Source organism: Pagrus pagrus (genome assembly GCF_965226575.1).
Source record: "Pagrus pagrus genome assembly, chromosome: 14".
In the NCBI taxonomy this organism is placed as follows: domain Eukaryota; kingdom Metazoa; phylum Chordata; class Actinopteri; order Spariformes; family Sparidae; genus Pagrus; species Pagrus pagrus.
This window is the reverse complement of record NC_140198.1, coordinates 25870712-25892376: the sequence shown is the minus strand read 5'-3', so window position 1 is coordinate 25892376 and position 21665 is coordinate 25870712. Positions and strand designations below refer to the sequence as shown.

Below are 21665 nucleotides of genomic sequence, written 5' to 3'. Positions count from 1 at the left end.
CGTAGATTGGCTCGGTGATGACGCTGGTGACGCAGAGACGGGGGGTTGGGACTTTGCTGTATGCTAAAGCCAGCGGGGCCAGCAGGCGGCCATATAGGTGATCAATCAGCTCCATTACAGCCGTGTCACTGCAGAGTCTGGAGCTGTCGCCGCATCCCGCCCATCACCCCTCCACATACACACACAAACATTGCACGCTTCGTTTCCAGTCTAGACTGGAAATATAGCCCATTGGTGTGATAAAATTGGTCCACAAGAGCAAGCGGCGTATGATAGCAGGAATACAATTCAGTCGCTATTACGTACCAATGACACATTTTCAGAGAAGCGCTCGGAATCGGGGAGCATGTAGGTATCTTATTAGGGTGGGATTTGCCATCGATCACAGAGTACAGACCCAAGTTGTTGTGACAGAGTTGAAGCAGATTCTAATTCACTTGCTTTGAATTGTACCAAGACAGAGCTTTTCAAAGCACCCAAAAATAGGAGCGGCTCCATTGTGATTGGTAAGTAGCACACACAATGAGCCAAGAGACATTATGCGGCAGACACTTGCAATGACACCCTTCGTTTTTCTACAATAAGCTCAAAATATCTCCACGCAGCCTGGAGATGCATATCTGTGCCACAGATGCCAGGCAAGCATCAGACAGGTATCCAAACAATGGACTTATCTCAGTCAGTGCAAGCAGCACAGAATGGGAACATGGAGCAGCAGAAGTAGGAGGGGTGAAGGAGGAGAGCGGAGGAGGAGGAGGAGGAGGAGGAGGAGGAAGGGGGTGGAGGGGGAGGGTAGAGGGAGGCAGGGAATATGTGATGCACAGCGCCTTGCCAGCCAGCCAGCCAGCCAGCGGGACATTAATGACGATCATGTCTTGTCACACTAGCTGTCGGGCCAGTCAGCAGATCCTGCCCTTGTCCCTGCCCTTCTCCAATCAATGCCATTGATCTGTCCCAGGGGTCAAGGGGCAAGAGCGTATCAATAGGGGCAGAGTGGCTGATGCAGCAGGCGGAGAGGGGCTGACTCCAGACAGATCAATGACACCCCCCGTCTGCCATCGGTGTGTTATGATTATTCATTTGCCATTAACCCGACCACATTAAGGGAATATGTTTCCTTGGGAAGAAATAGTGCTTGAGGCTGCTCGCTTTTATAGGGAAGTGAGATTTTATGAGTTGGGGAGCTGAAGTACCGGTCTGGCCAGAACTGACAGTGTTCTGGTCTCAGACGATTTGTTACTAAGGTCTCCATTCCTCTGTGACGTCAAGAACAAGAAGCCAATCACTGCTCGTAGACGGTTACAGGCGCACATGGCAATTGGCTGATTTTACGAGTATTTTGTGCCAGAGTGTCACTCCTTGTGATGGATTGGGATGGCTCTTGAACACCTGAGGAAGGGAAAGTATCGCAAAGTATATAACCCTTGTGTGCTGGATTAATTCCTGGATATGGTTTTCCAGGTCTCTACATAAGAAAAAGCAGAAGTGTGATCTGAAATGTGATCACCATGCATACACTGGATACACTCCACTGACTATGAAAAAAATCAAATTTGTGACTTCTTACTTTTCTAACACTGTGATATTTCTCTCCGCTGCAGCTGTAAAGAGCTCTGAATGTCTTTTTCAGTTTAGCTAACAAAGGGACTATCAACTTTTGGCTTTGGTAGTAAGAGACAGCAGTAAATACACTTTAAGGCTGAAGAAAGCATTGAATTGGACAAGGATGAAGAAAAGGCATTTAACATGATAAATGTACAGCTTTGTGTTTTCTAAAACAAGAAAGTAATGACAAGGGTTGATGTGATATGATAACTTTGTGGATACTATCATTACTGCTTGTCCAACAAAATGCACAATTTGGGTCTATGGTTGATTGCCTTTGTTGTTTCTCATTGATAGGATTTGCTGCAAATGTGACACTGAGTCATTGTTGAGCATCACGGCCAGCACTTCCTGCTGTACATAATTTGGACTGCAGCATACCAAATTCGATAAAGAGAATCTTTATTTTATTATTTCTTAAAGTCAGCTGAACCTTGAGACTGCTGGCCAACTGACTTCTCAAAGGAGCTGTAACAGCAGTGGAGAACAAACTCTTTTTCTTCCTTTTTTAAAAAAAAAATCAGCAGCACGGACCGCCCCTATCTAATCCTATAATTTATTTGTTCAACCATCCTATAAATGAAGGCCCAGCTGGAACCAATGACTTTTAGCCGTGCTGCTGGGGCAGCTGGACAGGGGAGTGCTGAGGCAGCATGATTCTCAGCAGCAACGCTTTCCTCTACACATCTGGTGGAACGCTTGGGTTCCAGAGGTGAGGAAAGATGAGAAAATCACAGTTCTTTAAATAAACTCTAGCAGTGCACATCCTAACTCTCCATGCTCTGTTAAATTAGTGAGAGCTGAGGAAAAGGAAATAAGCTAAACTGTAAAATAAAGTATATATTTCTGATTAAATAAAGCTGCTACATTTGTTCTTCATTTGAAGCTGACTAGCACGATCGCTCCACACACTCTTTACTTTTCAGCAGTTATTCTGACTATGTTTCCTGTGAGTGGGTCAGAGCAGCAGTTACGTGAACCCTGGTGATGTTTGCTTGAATGAAGAGGCGTGATCTTCCTGACACCGGGCTTGCACAATAGGAGATAAAAGGAGTTCTTGGGTTTCCAGGGATTTACCAGGATCATATTCCCTCACAGAAACCTGTTTGATGACAATGACTCTGTTGGCGATGCGAGGCTGAGCAGGATCACTGGGCTTCAATGGAGGTGTTAGTATCACTGCAGATTTAATTACTGATGATCTAAAAATAGCTGTTTCCAATTAATCCCACACAATAGGAAATGGGTAAGGGGTTTCCCAGGGTTGTCCATATGTCCAAGACAATCTTTTTAGGAATTGAACCTTTGTAAAGTAAAAACAAAAAACTCAATAGCCAGTCTGTCTGTTGATTCAGTCCCTTCCTTCCAAGCTTTGGGAGTGGGGCTTACATTTCTCACTATTACTATAACTGGTATACACAATCATTTAGCCAAAGGGAATCTTAAAAAATTTAGAGAGTCATTACAGACTGTTGTAAATGTTTACATGTTCGATTTAAAATACAAGTACAACAACAATTCAGAGTAGGGATCGACCGATATATGTGTGTTTTTTAGGGCCAATATTGATACTGATTAGCTGAATAAAGGTGACTGAAACCCGATATTTGGAACTGATATACATTTGAAGTTAAACTTAAAATCTCAGTGTTTTATAATTACCAGTGATGGAATAAAGATTACTGAATACGGTTTACTCAAGTACAAGTAAAAATTTTGAGGTACTTTACTTTCCATTTTTTTGTTAATTTATACTTCCACTCCACTGCATTTATTTGATGTGACTACAGACAGAGAAAGAATGCTGCATCAGAGCCAAAGTAACGGATTTAAATTCTCTCATTTTACCAGCAAACAGCAGCACAAAAAACACATACAACAATGATCAGAAAAATGCTAAATATCGGCCCGATAATCAACCAGGCCGATAATATATCTATTCCCAGTTCAAGACTCTGAGCATCAAAAGCAACGAAAAAACATTCAGTCTCAACCACTTGAAACGAAAAAAATAAATTGGATAAATGACAAAGGTTGCAGAGAGGTGGTCCACTCAGCACTGGCCATAAACACAGCAAAAGCAGTGTCATCCATCATACCGACAAAAACACTGTCATGATGATAAAGAACTATAGCAGAAATTACAACAAGGCTCTCTTCTCAAGCTGCATTTCAAATCAAGTCGTCCTGAGGAGTAACAAACTGTGTAAATCTTGAGTTGATCTGCTGGGCCATTTCTCTCCTGTGTGGTGCTTTGGAGTCATTTTACAAGCCGTGGCTTAGTGCCAGACTGAGATGAAGTCAGACGCATTCAGCCTAGTGGACAAGTCTACAGTAAACAGAGACTTCAGTGTCGCCGAGGCAAGCTTCAACCTGAAACTAGACCTCATATCACAAATGCATCATTGTATGGAACTGCGGACTATATATCACAAGGCCCAGAGACAACGGATAAACATTCAGCATTTCCCACGCTGGCAAACCTGGAATATTACTGAGGTCCACTGAGGCAGCTTGCGGCAAACAGCTTGAAATACTGTTAGGTATGATAATCAAACCTCAAAATCCCTGAGAAATGTATCTAACCTGAGTCAGCTGCTGAAAAATATTAAAATGTAATGTGCAAATGGCAAAGCTGTAAAACCACAGGGTATAGCAGTCACCAGGAAGGATCTGTTAAACAGAACAAGTCCGATTTATGATGATTATTATATCTGATACTTCGTGTTTATATGGAAGCATCTGTGCATCATAATATTTGGCACACAGCTCGCATGCGACTGATTCAGAAGGCGCCACGGCCCCACGCTGGTTAAACAGGCTGAGGTGTAATACCAGGCCGCAAAGATGCAGCAACAGTTTGAAAAGAGAAGCCATCACTGTGTGAAATAGGTTCCACCACAAAATGACACCTTAGTGAGTAAACGGCAATTCCAAACAAGACAATAAATAAAGCATTTTTAAACATTTTACACTATTCTCTTTTGCATACTGAATTTCACCGTAATTATTTCAACTGCAGCTTGAGAAAGTTTTTTGTAGATTAAAATGCCACAATGTTAGTTCAAAAATCTAACATGTCATTTCGCCTATAACACTGCATTTATTCTCCACATTTCTCATCAACAGGACCTCATGTATGGGAACTTGGAGACAGGTAGAAGGAAATAGACTGCTCATGTATTTGTTCTTTGTGTTTTGCAGTTAAAGGGACACCATAATGTAATCGATGCAGTGTGGTTACTCCTACTAACCACAATGCATTACTGTACGTATATCAAGCTAACGCTAAATGAAGGTTTTGAGCCGCAGCAGGCAGGATGACCATGGCTTAAGGTCAGCTATGAAATGAGAAACTCAGATAGGCAAAAATTACATTAATACGAAGACCATTAACACTGCATTGAGGCATTATAAAACCCAATGGGACTGAAAAAATTCCACACTGCATGCTGCCTTACAAGCAATACAATTTTCTCTACACAATGATGTCATACGTGTACTCCAAGGAAAGCTAGAAGGTTGTACAGTTAACTCCCAGGGTGTAATTCTAAACCATACAACCTACTACCTCAACCCGGATGCACACATTTTCAGCTAGGGTAAGCAGTATATCATCCTCTAGCCAAAATTACATTTTGTATATTTTTCTAACACAAAGCATCATCGCCATCATCATATTTCAGGTTTAAGTTAATGTAATGTTTCTGATATATTAAGCATTGCTGGGATGTCATAGAAATATCGTTTTTAAATATGTACTGCCACGGGATTAATACATATATTACATATCACCTATACTGTTCAAGTCACCAAATATAACTTCTGAAAGCAAAAAGAAAAAAAGGTTAAAAGACGACGTTCACACCACAATGACAAAGACCCACAGAGGCGAGCTTGTGCTGTCAGATTTGCCACAAGATCGGATCTACGGGTTTGTGCCAAATGGTTATGCCCAAAGTATCAAAATAACTGAATAAAGAACTAAATATGTAGCATGAAATCTGAGCACTGTAGTCTCTGATAATGTGACGAAGAACTATAGAAGTGTATGTGTGTGTGAGATGATGTCATTCAGTGAGAGATGCCAATCAAACAACAGGACTCGACCTCAAAACTTCTCGTCTTGTGTACCGAACATCACTTGACAGTGTAGGCGTTCATGTGAGCGAAACAGTGAGATGAACGTCTGGAGCAAAAGGGTTTTAAGTTCAGTTCAGCTGTCATTTAAAGAAAACATAGCAAGAGCCTTTGTTGAGATTCACCCCAAAATATGAAAGTTCATCAAACAGATGGTGAAAGGATTGTGATAACTTACCCTTCATGGAAGTGTCTTTCTCAGGGGTTTTGCTGCCCGGGTCAATTTTTAGTTCAGCTCTCTAAAAACAGGAAAAAGAAAGTTGTTTTTAAATACCACACAATGGTATGTAACCGCTGTTTTGTTAAGGCCACTGGATGGACAGCTACAGTCCTTCATAAAATATTAGCAATAGTATCAGTAAACTGCAAAAGAAACCAATGAATAGTGTGCTGGTGAGAAGGAAAAAAGAGGAGTATTACGTTACAAAACATACCAGTAATGTTCTGACAACATCAGATCCACACGGGGAAAAAACATGCAAACACAAATGACTGCATAGTCTTAAGTTGCTGTGCCTCGGTTTGGGAGCGTCACATGCCTCAGCAGTTACCAGATATGAAATTAAGTCCAAAATAATAACAATCATAACTCTGTTGTGGACTGCTTTCCCAAACTAGCCCGCAGAATTGCCATAGCAGTCCTCTTCCTGGCCGGCAGCAATGTGGCTGTGGTGAGAGGTTAGCTCAACTTAGCCAAGACCGCAGATAGCAGAGAGCAGAGCCTGAGAGGGATGCCAGTGTAATCAAGCATGCCACGGCCGGCTACCATTAACTGTGCCGGTGCCAGACAGCCACAAACAACGGAAGATTCCTACGGCCGCAGTGCGACAAAGGAAAGTCTGAAGTAAGAAGAGAGTGAAAATTAGACTTACCCAGATTTCTACTATCCTGTTTGATTTATCATCTCTATCTTTTTCCATCTACCCTTTCTACCTGAGTGTGAGAAATGAGCAGCGAGCGATACAACCGCTGTTTTGGGGTTTTTTTTTGGTAATGAGAGGAATGATGAGAAGACCGAGGGGCACTTCTGAACTGAGCTTACTGATAGTACGGGTTCAGTTCAGCGATATGCTGTCCGCCATTTTCTCCGAAACAAACAAGAACAAGAGACGAAAAAACTGGATAAGAATGATTAACTGGCATCATTATTCAAAGTTTCTCCCTTTTCTCCCTCTGTGTGTCTTTCTCTCTCTCGCTCCCCTGGCACAATAACAAAACCTTGGCTGGAAAGATCACATGATTTCCTACCAGAAAGCCACAGCATTCCCAGTAAGTATTCTGCTGACATTGTGAAGACATCTTTTGTCTAAATCAAAACGTTAGCCCGGCCTGCCTCCTCCCAAAATCTGGCACCTTCTAAGGGGGGAAGGCAGTGTAAAAGGGTGGTGTTAGGAGTCATGGCAACCTCTACCTGGCAGGCTGCCCAGCACCCCGAGGTGGGGAGAAGTAGGGGCTAATATGGTGTGGAGCTGGAATGCTTAGTGCCTTCCAAAGTCAACTCTATGGGCGTGCTGGTTGCTCAAGATTTCAGTTCAGATGCCAGAATTTTTTTGACAGAGTAAACACAAAAGACTGGATGCACGACAAACTAATGACAAGCTCGTACTATTCCTCCTGATTCGGATATATTTGGAGGTGACTGAAATAAAGTTGATGTGTTTCTGCTTTAAAACACAATTCATCCAAACCATGCTAGCTCTTTCAGTAGATCAGATTCATAATATATCAAACGTCTCAATTAATTAACTTGGCTTTGTTGGAGACTGAGAGATATAAGGAACCTGTGTATGCAATACTTCACAGAACATTTAACTTCTTGTTGAATTCCTGTTCTTTCTTGAGTGGGTCAATGAATATGACAGGTAGATTATTTTCAAGTAGACAGGCTCTTACTGAGTAAGACTTAGTACGAGTCTCTCGTGTATCAGCAGCAGACAAAGGTGTTTTCCCATGCTGCATACTTTTAACAGTTTAGCCAGAACAGTAGCCACACACAATCAGGTGGTTTGTTACAATAATACAAGCATATGTCATGGACCTGTGACTCACTAAAGAGAAAGGTATCCGCCAGAGACAAGATTAAAGTTCTGCCCCGAGAGCCTCTCATACAGCGGCTCTCTCACTCAACTCAACATTAAACTGTAGAGCATCTGCCGTACTGACTCAACTCAGCTCATGGTTAAATAAGTAAATGACTCCAGGGGTGTCTGATATTCGTGTTACTCCTGTTTTTATGATTTCTTTTCTCACTGTGTTTTATTAGTCCCTTGTCTGTTTAGTCTTTATAGTGTGTAGAAATGGTGTTGGTCACCCATAATTAGGGTTGCAACGCCTAGATTTTCACAGGGCAAGAGCCATGTCACAAAATATCATGGAATTATGGTATATGGTATTACACAAATATAATATTTTTTTTTATCAGTTAGGGTTTTTTGGCTGAATAATCACTTTATTACAGTTTCACAGCATATCATGTCCTGACAGACACCCTATATAAACTTGAAATATATGTTTTTTTAACTTAAATGACACTCAGTAGAGCGCATACCTACACAAAAGGCCCAACAGTCTCCTTTAATACAATCAAACTTAATCCAATTTGAAAAAGGTAAACAAATTTAAATCAGCTAGAAACGTTTTGTGGATATCCATACTCTGGTTTTTGTTTAATCCTGCCACAAGCCAACTAACCAACAAATAGACAAGGGTGAAAACATAACCTCCTTGGCGGAGGTCATGACACAAAACGCTAGAATTCAATACTGTAGATAAGCAAATGTACACGGTATGAAAACTGTCAATGGTCATACCATGATGTATCTTATAAACCAATAAACTGTTGTAATTCTAAACAGAATCAAATCATATTTTCTGCTTCCACAATTGATGCTAATGTAATGATAGCATAACAAAATTTAAATAAAATATAGCAAGCACTTCCATCACATGACCAAAATACAACTATTGAATGCAAGTGTTGAGACAAAGAAGGTGGCACTGCAATACACTGCAAGTCTGTACATACAGTAGCAAAATTTAAGATATTCATTGTACATATATGAACAGTTATTTTTTATATATTATCAAAGTTATGTTAGTGTCTCTTCTCTCATTTTAAGTGAGTAAGGCTGTTAGTAAAGTAAGGTAAGAGCTATAGAGCTTGTGGCTGCTGCTAGAAATGCTAATTCAAAACAGATTGTTGTGTATGTTCTGGCACTTTGGTTTATTAAAAAGTAGAGAAGGTGAATTCTAATCGTTAGAGAAGGCAATAAAATATAACCACAAAATATTAATCCAAAGTCTATCCGTCCTGCAGCCAGTGTAGTCGACCACAGACTGGCGTGGTGGCCAGAGCAAACAGAGTGAGATCCCTTTGTCATGGTGGTGAAAGGACTGGGTCAAACTGCATTACAACTATAGCTCAACCGATACTCGATTTTCTGTGCTGATCCCGATGCTGATGTTAGTGAATAAAAAAATTCAGATATTGATATATTGACCAACATACAGACATGTTTTGCAGTGATCCCTAAAATGTGGCTATCAAACACACACAGAGGCAAGATATTTCATAGTTAAACAACAACTGTCCAAGATTATGTGCAGTGCACTTAAACATTAAGCTTCACTGGGAATTTAATAATAATAAATTACCTCAAGCATCTTTTTCAGCATTATGTTCTGAAAGAAAAGACATTGGTGCAGGTCAGAAACCACATACACCGATACGATATATCTGTGATAAGCCAACCGCCGCTGATAATATTTGCCAACCGATACATTCGAGATGCATGCATGTTACATCAATTTTATTATCGCAGCTGCAAAACCATGAACTTCTGCACATCTAACTGGTCAGTTTTATTAGCTATTTATTGCAAACCAGTGTGCATAAGAAATAGTGACATCCTGGAGACACACTGACACTCTGCACCTCTCGAACAACAAAAGGATTTCTTTACTTCGAGAAACCGCACCGCATTCTCCATTGATGAGTCCTTTTAATTATGCTACATGATTGACACATCTGTTTATTAAATACATGAGATGAGTGCTACGACTGGCTGAGAAGATGATGATTAACCACTATGCCCTATTTATATTCCATATCAAACCACACTTTTGTCACACCAGACCATAAAAAAGAAAACAGTCCACTTAGCCACATCCTCCTTGTCTAAAGACACATGACTTGTCATTGCACAGTTATTACAGAGCCCTTAGAGCTCACAACAAAATGGCCACGCAACCCTGTGAGCTGCTCATCTGCTCCAACCTTCATTAAACAGACTCGGCTAAAACAGTTCCAAAACATTCTCCCACTGAGAGGGTCATTTCATATCCTGAAAGGCAGGAGGCCAGGGTCAGAGTTCAAATGAGAATGGGGGCGGCAAAGGACTTCCCTCGGGGATATACCATTGCACACCAGACAGGGGTGGAAAAATCAGACAGACTACTCAACCTGGTAATACATACGATGTGAAAAATCTATAGTCAGCGGGGGAGGGCGAGATAGAGGTGAAGATAAAAAACACATTGTCTGTGCACAGATAAAAAGCTATATCATATAAAGCTGTAGTTGTTTTTAAAAACTGCCCTGTTAATACACTGTATCCTACAACAACAATGTACCTCTGCACAGTAACAGAAACATATCATTAATGGACAACACCAACAAATCTGAGATATAATTCTTTTTTTATCGACAAAAAAGCTGAGATGTTTCGTATGAAAGAAAAAACACTGCACACAGTATTTTTCTGTCGGCCCCCTTTCTAAAACAAAAATAAATATGTATAAAAAGGCTGTATTAATCAGGAGCTGTTCACTTGACAATTGGCATTTTTAACCGTCTAACACATTACACATTTTGTTATCCTTACCAAAACCCTGCATACTGGCAGCCAAAACTCTGATGGAAGATAATTTGTGCTATTTTATTCTCCACAGGCTCACCAGAGACAGGGTGTTATTTTTGGCTCAAAGCTCTTATCTCCATTAATTTAATGTTGCCTCAAGCCGTGACAGAAAAACAGTCAACAGGTTAATCCAGACAGAAGTTTATGCAGTTCAGTTTAATGAGAGACATACCCATCCAGCCATTTCATAGCGTTTGAGTATGTGACTCGACTTGCCAAGGATAGAATAACACAATAAAAAAGCCCAAATGCTGAAATTTGACATTCTGCGAGGAATATTTTGGATAACTCTGTTTCCCAAGTTATTTTGCATAGCAGAAAAAAACCTTTAGACTATGACTGGCAATGAGTGAGAGAGCTTCCCTTGTAGAGGGGCCTAGTCTTACTGTGCCCTTGTCTGGCCCCTCTTTCTCAGTGTTTAGTCACTTGCAAACAGGATTCACATGGAAAAAATAGAACTTCAGTATTAGAACAAATATGATTTGTAGACATAAACAGACAGTCAGGAAATGTACTTGTGCCCTCTGATGAGCATCAAGCAAATCGAAGTATGTAAAGTAGTAACCTGTATGTGAAAAGAACAATAAAATACTACAGAAGCTAAAATGAAATGTCAGTCAGGAGAGCAGCTCCGGTTTCTATTTGTTGAGCATCTTTATAGAAAAAGAGCGATGCTTCTCAGCAGTTAGCTAAAGCTCAACATTAGCTTCAGAAGAGAGTTGTTGATCCTCCCAAATATTGACTAAACTGTTTAGGATGACAGCAGTAATGTTTTGCCACTGCTAACCCAGGGGGTAATGTTGCTTTAAAAGCTAACAGAGCTTTGCCGTGCAGCCAGCCGGGGCGATGACTTTGCCTGACCCACCTGTCTGTTGATCCTGCTGCCTAGCACCAGACTAAACACTGAGACTTTTACCAAGGCTTATTGGCTGCAGCTGACTAACCGGCAGCCAATCAGCATGCAGGGAGGGATGGATGGAGGGCAAGAATCAGACTAGGAGAATAGAAGGGAGAGGAAGAGGTTGTGCAGAGACAACCAAACCTCATACAAACTCTGAACCAGAAGGCACGCCGAGACAAAACCTGCACCGAGCAGAAACGACAAATTCTTCTGTCGACGCTTTTAACGCAGAAAAATCTCATCATTTTCAATCACTGAGCACAAAGGGTTTCTTTTGAGCTAAATATGTACAAATACTGCATCTTCATTTAGAAACACTCGGTTATAGAGACACAAGCGTTTGTTGCTGGGGTATTAAATGTAATCCATAACAATAACAAAGTAAAAGGGCATCTGTTTCTGAATTGATAACTTGGCTTCAGACGAGGCTGCTATCAGACCGTGCTTTTACCGTCGCTCGAGGGGATCAATACCTAATGAATTCCAAACGGCGGACTTTCAGAAACATAAATGTATCCTACACATGAGTGCATGAAGTAACCTCTGCGGATCGATGAATATGACATTACACACAGCCAGAGGAATGCATCTTCTTAATTGACCTGAGCATTTTCAAATTAATTCAAACGACAATTAAAATGGATTGGACTGTGCGGCACCTTGGTCCTGGAATCTGGGAGAGCTTTTTATTGTGTGTTCACCTCACCTCCTGACCCGGCCTTGTGTTTTAATTACCGTTGTCTGCTATCAGGCAGCTCAGGCAATACGACAAAAAACAATGGAGAAATGAAAGGCTTAGTTTAGCATTTGCACAGTGATGGAATTAGCACTATACAGAGATAAGGTTAACACTGTCCTCAAATCAAATGTAATTAAAAATTACACAGTTGCTGTGCAAAAATGTTAAGGAGCTAAAGATGCTATAGAAAACTGTGGATCTCAGTCAACATCTAACGTGTTTGTGTGATACAGTTACAACTGTTTATGTGCTGCATTTTCAGAAATGTATATTCATTCTTTTTTCTTTTTTAAATTTGAATGATAAAATTGTCCCTTCAGGAACTGCCTACATGGTTAGGTTAGTGAAAGTAAATAATATACTCTTTTTAAGGTGCTTTAAAATTGTAATTTGCAATGTTGACAAACATCAAAGAGACCACAGATCTGTGATATTTTGATAAATTCTCTGATGATGTTTTGCTCATTAGAAGTCATGTGAGTAGCTAGGTGCATGGTTTTGATTTTAACATCTGCTGTTATTTATGTGGTCTGCCATTAGAAGAGACGCTTGTAGAGATAACTGACAAATGCTCTTGACATTATCGTGGCTGGAAAAAAGCAAAACAACATTTAATCTGACTGCTGAAACAGAGCTATTTATTCCTGCTAATAGTTCATTTTAGATATATCATACAATAATAAACCAGGAGAGGATAAACAGCACATTAGCACAGGTGGGCTTAAACACAAGGGGTTTGTGAACATAACACATTCAAAACACTCACAGACACAAAAGGTGACACCATTATTCCTTATAAAACAATCTGATTTTATTATCACTTAAAGTATAAGTATACACTCAAAATACTCTCTAAACAGCCTCAAGTATTCAATGAAAAAGGTTCAAGAGAGGCTGGCACATATTTGAAGTAGGGCTGCACAATTAATAGGACATATAATTGGATCGCAATATGGTCAAGTGCAATATCCAAATCGCAGAAGCTGCAATTGTTTGATAAAGGTAAACTGTGTGACAAACAGCATTATTATACAGTAAAGTACTGTAGCGCTGCAGTGCCCTGGCCCAAAAATCTTGTTCTCCATATTTTGTTTGGTACAGACCCCAACAGATGTCACATCATCATAATTAAAAAATGATTTTTTTTTTGTGAAAATGAAAATTGTGATGTAAAAAGGATGATTCCAATCAATTGTGAATCATATCACAATCACAATGTCTGTCAAAATAATTTCAGTATGATGTTTGACCATCTCATGCAGCCCTACTCTAAAGGTTACTTCAGGAAATCAGCACACATTCAATACTGTGTTCCAGTTATAATCCCACATCAATAACGCTGCCAAACTTTCTGCTTATTCCTGACATCTTAGCGACAGGTGTGTAAATTTCAAACAAAGTCAGAACATTATGTGTCACAAATAATTTTCCACATCTCCAGAGGAGCGGGGCCGTAATCGACCACATTAAGGATGACTTCTCATTTAGGAGGCAGAGAAAGCAGTTATCATAATGATACCTTTTCTCTGCGTGTCCTTACCAAATGCTTTCCCAAAGATAATCCCTCTGCACAACCTCTCATTATCAAAGCAATCTCCTGACAATGGGAAGAAGAACACTGGAAATTATGTGAATTAGTGTAGGACTATGGAAAAATGATTGCCGATTCAAGGCTTTAATTAGGCTCTTGCAAAACAATCAGACACAATTAGGAGGTACCAGTCAATAAGCTAAAACTCATAAGCAAGAAGAGATGAATTAATATTTGATGATTTTTAAATGGCTATTTGAGCTAAGATGCCTTTCACTCACAGTTGGGTACTAGACAGTGGAAAGTGTCCACAGCTCTTATTGTGGCTAATAAAGCAGGTGACTTGCAGGTAAATCAGCAGGTGAATCAGCACTGCCTGCCAATGAAAATGGCCATTAGCTTGTAATTGACTTCTTAAGCATCGTCTGAGTAGGTCCAGAAACATGCACTGAATTCTTAAGACGTCCACAAAGCGCCATACGGATTTTAAGGGGGTCAAACAACAACTTTCACATAAAACTTTTTATGGGACTGAACTGTTCCAAGTAGAAGACCTGGTAAGCCTGTTAGATGTGTTAATAATCCTAAACGACACATTATCATCCATTTATCTGAAATGTCAGGATAATTCAAAAATGAGCTAACATTACTATTAATAGTTGGGTACTTGGTATAATCATTTAGGTATTCCTTCAACTTAACTACACACATATGCAAAGAAACTACTTTTCTCCATTAAAAATACTGCCTTAAATTGTTTCATTGCCTTTTTACATCCACATTTAGTTTATTCCAACAAGTCAAAGTGGAAATCAAACCATGAACTGGCAGTGTTAGTGCTAATCAAGCTTTAAAAGACAAGGAGCTTGGAACAGTCATAATGACTATTGTTGTTAAGAGGATATTATACACATTAGTTTTGGTTAATGTCTGACATTCCACTTTACCCAGAAATATTTTTATTTCCAAGCTCAAAAAGTAGAAGATGAATAACTGAACCTTAAAACATCTGTACATGCTGATGTTAAGACAGCCATCCTACAAATATTATCAAGTTATATTTGATGTACTGTGTTTTCATAAAGATCTGCCTGAATCAATGGAAAAAATTGGAAGAAATCTATTAGATTTCATGAATAACTTACTGCATTTTCACAGCAATATAGAATTTAAATGGCTGGCCTAAACTGCCAGAGTCTTATGAGGAAAGTGAAAATTGATCCTTTGCTGATTGTCCCTTTTATAAAAAAAAAAAGCATAACACAGACAAAAGCCATGCCACAAACATCAGTGGAACTGACAACTGTGTAACACTGTATTAAGTACTGGATTTATTCTGTTGAACCGCTATGATCTCCAGCATACACCCAGGTCCATAAACTGTACGATACTTGTAGATATGTATGATAGACCAGGGCTTATAGCATGAAATCACATGCAGCTGGTCAGAACAATAAAACCCGGCATCTGTCCAAAGTTCATGTCCATCCATTCGGAATTAAACCATTTGTCTTTAATTATAATTTCGTTAGTTGGCTTGTGCAAAAGCATGAACTATCCTCACATGGCCTGGAGGGATGTTTGTGTGTGTGCGTGTGTTGATGTGTGCGAGGTGGCTTGGGGAGTTCTACAGAGATGCAGTTGAAAACATGTGGCTCTTCTCAGCCCAAAGCCATGTAGCCTCACAGAGCACATGTCAGTCAGCCGTGATTGCAGGCAGAGCAAACGGGATGGGACAGAGCAGGGATTATAAGGCAGCCTGGTGTTTCCACTGGGGTCTCCCCTGCTGGGCTACATGGTCCCAGCTCCCTTTGTCTACTGTTAACCCGTTAAATCCCGTGGAAGAGCCCATTCAGAAATGTGTCACACACCCCGGGGGTGCATTTTGTGTGGAATAATGATCTTAAAGGGGTTACACAGCGTTGCCACTGATTCCAACCCCCCCACACCCATTACCCCCCGACACAAACATTCATTGTTTCCTGGGATGTTTGCAGTTTCAATTATTGTCAACTCTTGTCTTAAGTTCTTGCAAACACCTTCAAACGACGTTCTTTAAGAGGATTTCCCAGTGTTCAATCCACACCAACATAGCTGTTAAAACGACTCTCAGTCATTCTTCACACATGTGGTTAAGAAGGATATTGACGTATGCATTTTATATGAGGATATTATACCTTTTATTACTTCTTGGATGCACACTGGTATGCAGTAATTCAGCAGTATAGACCAGGCACTTCGGCTCTCTCCTGTGCTGTTGTGTTAAGCATACTTTGTCGGTGACTACATCCCAACTGTGCGTGTGTTTGTGTTATAGACAGAGATAGAGAGCGCACACGCGGGAAATGTTGCGGGTTCACTCAGAGAAAGTGTAATTATACTGCAGTAATGCCCTCCATGATTAATGATGTGGGCCTCTGAAACCAAACCATCGGGCCAATGGCAAATTACCACTATAAAAATAAACCATGATGTGAACAGGTCAGCGAGGCCAGAGCACAAAATGTCTCTTAGTGTGTATATATATATACAGTGTATGAGCGAATGGGGAATGAGCTCCAGTAACCCAATTAGTGTTCGTCCACTGTCAGAGACCAGCTCCATCGACATCACAGCTCTGCAGTCATACAAAGAAGTGTGTTTTGTTAGCGTTTTTGCATGGAGACATTTGTGAGTGCCTGAGATGAGCTCAGTCACACAGCTAGAAAGAAAAATAAGATGAAGTTGGGAAATCACATGTCTTTGAATTAAGTTTTTCGCAAGTGTGACTAACGCCTTAATAGTTGACAGAGGGAGAAAGAACAATTTCATCTAAATTCTTGTTGAAATTGTCCCATCATCACTGCTCTGGGAGGGAATGTGGTGCAAATGAATATCAAATGTACAACTGTGTGACCTGTTCCTTATGGCACAAATCATTCCCAGAAATAAGGCAGCTCAGCCTAAATCTGAAGAGCACAATAAACCTACAGCTAAACGGCTCCACGCAAAATTCCTGAAGGGTCTCTTGAGCACTGCAGAGTCAAGTTCACATTTCTTGTCAAACACTGACTACACTGCTCTGCACATAACCACATTTGATTAGTTCTCCATAGCCCCCTCCACCCAACACACACCCTTCTCAGATGGAGAGCACTTGACTCGTACCCAAATTGAACTCTTATGCACTCTACTTGTATGAAAGATAATGCCTTTTTGTAGCCAAACTGCACTGGAGTATTTGACTGAGAGCACTGCACTCAAAGTAACAGCAATCAGAGATTCTTGTGGTTATGAATCAACATTTGAAGACGCCTGGACTGGTGTCATAAACATGACAACTATGCAATTATTTCCCAGTTCATAAAGATACTTGACAAATTTATTTTCTGTATTTTCCACTATGTCACTGCCAGGGAAAGAATGGTTTAAAAGAACGACAAAAAAATAACAATCTAATTTCTAAAGTGTGCAAAAGATCAGAGAGTAAGTGAAAATGAACTGGATAACACGGGGAGAAAAGACACACCATCATCAGAAGAGCTGCAGCGACTATTAAATTACTCGCTAACTATTTTGATAATCGATTAATAAATATGAGTACATTTTGGGGAAAAAAATATAAACTTCTTTAAAAAGCTTCTTAGATGTGGATATTTTCTGGTTTCTTCTCCTCTGCAGAATATGAGCTGATATATGAACAGTCCAGGTGATGGAGTTTGAACGTGAACGTGTTTGTTTTTCTGTTTCTTTAACTGAAATCTGCACTCACATCACACAGGGGAGTCCTCTGGAATAAAGAGCTACCTGTCTGCTGGACTTCATGCTACACTGATCATTATTCCAGTTATGACAGTGATTTTTGTTTTCGATCACTAATTTGTATGGTTTAAAATGGAGTTTCACACTTGTCAGCACACCTTTAAGTGGCATCTTTATAAATTCCAACAACCACATGCTAAATAATATAAGCAAAAACACTACAGTGCCACTAATTCACCTAACTTTGTTGCACATTCAAACAGATAATTAATGACTCATTAAGCGCACGGCCCGTGGTTTCTTATTAGAAATGAATTTGAAGTGTGCATGCAGCTTAGCATCAATCAGATGAAAGCCTGACAAACGGCCCCATTCTTTTTTAATAACAATAAATCAAAGCGTGCACGTTGCCGTGTCTCTGAGACAGAGATAATCAAAAGCAGAGAGAGAGATGGCCAAACATCATGTCTAATGTCCCAACAAACTGAGGATCAACTGTTTCCAATTAGGATTACAAAGACACATGCAAAAAATAGAATGAACCCATCCACCCTGTCTCCCTCTGCACACACTAAAAAAAATATTTTACAATGCATGTTTGCTGTTCTTTAAATATAAATATAAATTCAAATAGTAAATCTTTCTCATGGTGCTGCATTAGTCCTATTTTTTTTCTAAAACAAGATACGAGAAAATGCTCGCACTTGCACAAAGCCTTGTGCACCGTTGTCTATGTTAGTTTTCTTTTCTCACTTCTTTCATTGCTGTTTAATCCAGTCACATCGGCTCCCTGAGCAGGTGAAGTCGGCCAAAGACTTTCCCACGGTCTGAGAGCAAATCCAACGCTCCGAGCCCTTCCTGAGGGCCGGCCATCTGTCCGTTCTGTTTGGAGTGTGTTAGGGGGTAAAGCGTCAGCTGCATGACCAAATTCAACGTTCCAACACACCCCTCCTTCATGAAGAAAAGCCCAAAGCATCCATTCAACTCGAGACACACACACACACACACACACACACACAAACACACAGCTTGTGCCCAAACACAAACAAATCAACACACAAACAGTCAGATGTGACTCCTCACATTCGACAGATTTGCAATCCAAAGCACAATCTGTTATTGTAACAATTATGCACAGTTTTCTACAAATGATCTGTTAAACCTGCCTATAAATGCTGACATTTTTACCAGGTTACAGTTTTCTGCTAAATAAAAACAAATGCTTTAGAATAGAAAAGCAGATAATATCCTTTCCCTCCTTCTCTGTTTATGCTCAAAACATGCAAGTTGCTGCTTAGAGAGAATCCTCATTAAGACGATATCTCCGGCTTTCAACAAAGGAGTTCACCACATAAACCTTGACCTTTGCTCTCTCCGAGTATAAATCATCTGAGCCTCTGACTTCCACAGAACAATACAATTTCACCACAAAAGCAGCTCAAAATTTAGACCCAGCAAATTTGAGAACATCATTGGGGCTCACCGAAAAAACATCTTACTTTGAATTAGGATTTGCCACGATCATGTGACGCATTTCTTTCTTTCTCAAGCACATGCTGCCACCCCCATCCCAAAGCGTTCCCCCTACTCTTTTTTTCAATCCTCAAACTGACGTGCTATCATTTTATTTCCCCTCTCAAAGAGCGACTCTGCCGCTGGTGGATATGGTCCTCGCCCCGGCCTGACGCATTTTTAAAATGCGTGACATTGCCTCTGTGGGAGCATGAGAACGGAGCTTCCTCAATAGTAGGGTCCCCATACCCGGCCCGTAACCATGGAAGCAGATGCCTGCCCTCCCGGCCCTCCTTACCTCCTGTCGATCGCAGGCTGTGAGCTGCTTCGGCAGTGAAAAGAGGCTATGCCTGCCTTTCTCCTCGCTCTGACCGAACTTGCCCCACTCCTCAAAAGGAGCCATTGAACAGGTCACTGGTCTAGACTTGTTTGCACGGTCCAGGGAGCAGCCTTGATGTAACCCTTGCTCTCCTCTCTCTCTCTTTCTCTCTCTGCCTGCCACACCAGCCGCCCAGCGACTGCAGACTGTGGAGGGGTGGCGGGGGGGACATTGGAGACGTGGATTTGAAAAGGAGCCCGTCCGATTTTGCCATTGTGCCTTTTCATTCATCGATCGAATGAATATCGAACCTTCTGTCCCTGCGTGTGTGAAACGGATAGCTTAGCAAGCATTTTTTTCCCTCTCTCTTCTCGGGTCTGTGTTGTGGGCCCAGAGCTGTGATTTATTTTCTCACTAATTGTAAGAATGTTATTTTTATTTTCAACATTTTTTCTGTCGTATATCAGTTTAATTTTGATGTTGCCTGTTATTTTGATATGTGATTAATGCAGAAATGAGGTCTGGTGGATTTTTATCATTCTTCACTGATCACTTTTTATTTTGAGTGTAGATTTTTATAAATGGATTTATTTATTAAACAAATTTCTATTTGTGAGCAATACAACTAAAATAATGTATTAGTGCAGAAAATGAAACACATAAATGTTAAAGTTATAATGAATCAAGTAATCAGCAACTAACAGAGGTATTTGCTACACTCGGAACCTTTGTATTAAATAATACTACTCATAGGGAGACAAAAAGGCTAAAAATTCAACTGAAGCTGGATTTCTAAAAGCTGTGGGTTGAAATTCTGAAGGAGCTAATTATTTTTATATTTTCCTTTACAACATTTCATAATTTTTATGTAGAGAAAATTAACATGAATATATAAATTACTGCTATTGTTATCAAGCCCACACTCATTTTAAATTAAGACAGTATAATACACATTTGTCAAGTCATGGCAATCAACAACAATTACTTAAATATAATCATTATTTCAGGGCTGATAAAATTCTATTTCTTTATATTGACATGAAATGTGTGTTTATATATTGACCTTTTGCAGTAAATGGTTATGGGTGAGTATAGTTGCATTTGACAGGGCGATAGAGAGTGACAAGGCAGGCGAGAGCTTCGATGACAGCTTTAGTAAAAGGTGAGACGATCAATGTCAACATATCAATATTGTTCAATCAGGGACAAGGCCACGGATAAGGGGACTATTTGTTCAATCTGATTCATAAACCAAAACTCATTTTGTTGTTTAATTGACACACCGTCATCGTCTACTTTCTCTGTAACATTAAAGTTGGAGTAGAAAGAAAATAGCTAAATTAATTCCTGGTTTGTTTGCATCGGTTATTTTACACATTAGTACATAATCTCATAGATTAATATGAAAGAATTTACCTTCATGAAAACATCTTTTAAGAATTTACTTATTAATAGATCAAATGCATTCTAACAGCCTGAGGTGATAAATATATTTCAACTGAGCTTTGATGCATAAAGAGTTAAAAATACAGCATACAATCAGATGAGGTGGAAAACAAATTGTAAATATTTTAACACACTACTTAGAATCAAATTTAGAAAGCAAAGCCTGCGAAGCAAAGGAGCAGCTTCCATGCTCCAAGTGACAAGTTGCTACGCAGGGGCCAATCAAAGGGGGCAGAAGGGGGAACAAAACAGGGCAGAAAATGAGCAAATTCAAAGGCAGAGGAAGGAAAGCAAAGGAACCAGTGAAGTAAGAAGGCAAAGGCATTGTGCTCGCACAACAATCAAGGCTGCTCCCACAGTGAGTACCAGACCTGCCTCCGAAAATATTGCTACTACCACAAGCCACATCCAAACAGCTCCAAACCAAAGGGCTGCAGCAGGACGTCTGCTACTGCTTTAAGGAAATGTGGCTTTATGTGAAAATAAATTACGTAATTAAACAGAAGGAAAAGCAACGTCGCGAACAAGCAGCAAAAACCCCTGTGCTACAATTCAACATTAGAATTTAATTACTTTGAGCTTTATGTGATTCAAATTATGAGGATGCAATCTGAGTAACAAATCTTTATAAACATAAATAATTCTGACAAATGTTTACCAAAATAATACTAATGACTGCTTAGTACTTTTGTTTTAGCAATTAGCAATAACACTGGCAAATTCATGAAACTGCTACTACAGTTTTTAACATTCTATATTCCTAATTTGAACAAAAATGATAATATATATAATATAATCTTAAAAAGGAAGAC

General features: G+C 40.0%; 1 protein-coding gene across 5 annotated transcripts in view; it reads right to left on the bottom strand.

Annotated features, from left to right (window-relative positions):
- LOC311269436 (uncharacterized protein) overlaps positions 1 to 21665 on the bottom strand; it is a 57675-nt gene that overhangs the window by 9690 nt on the left and 26320 nt on the right. For 3 of the 5 annotated variants that reach the window (XR_014624092.1, XR_014624093.1, XR_014624094.1), the window contains one exon: positions 5924 to 5984. The exons of the other annotated variants lie outside the window; for them this stretch is intronic. The gene's annotated coding sequence lies outside the window, so the exon portion shown is untranslated. The remainder of the gene's footprint in view (positions 1 to 5923; positions 5985 to 21665) is intronic. 5 annotated transcript variants of the gene reach the window in all.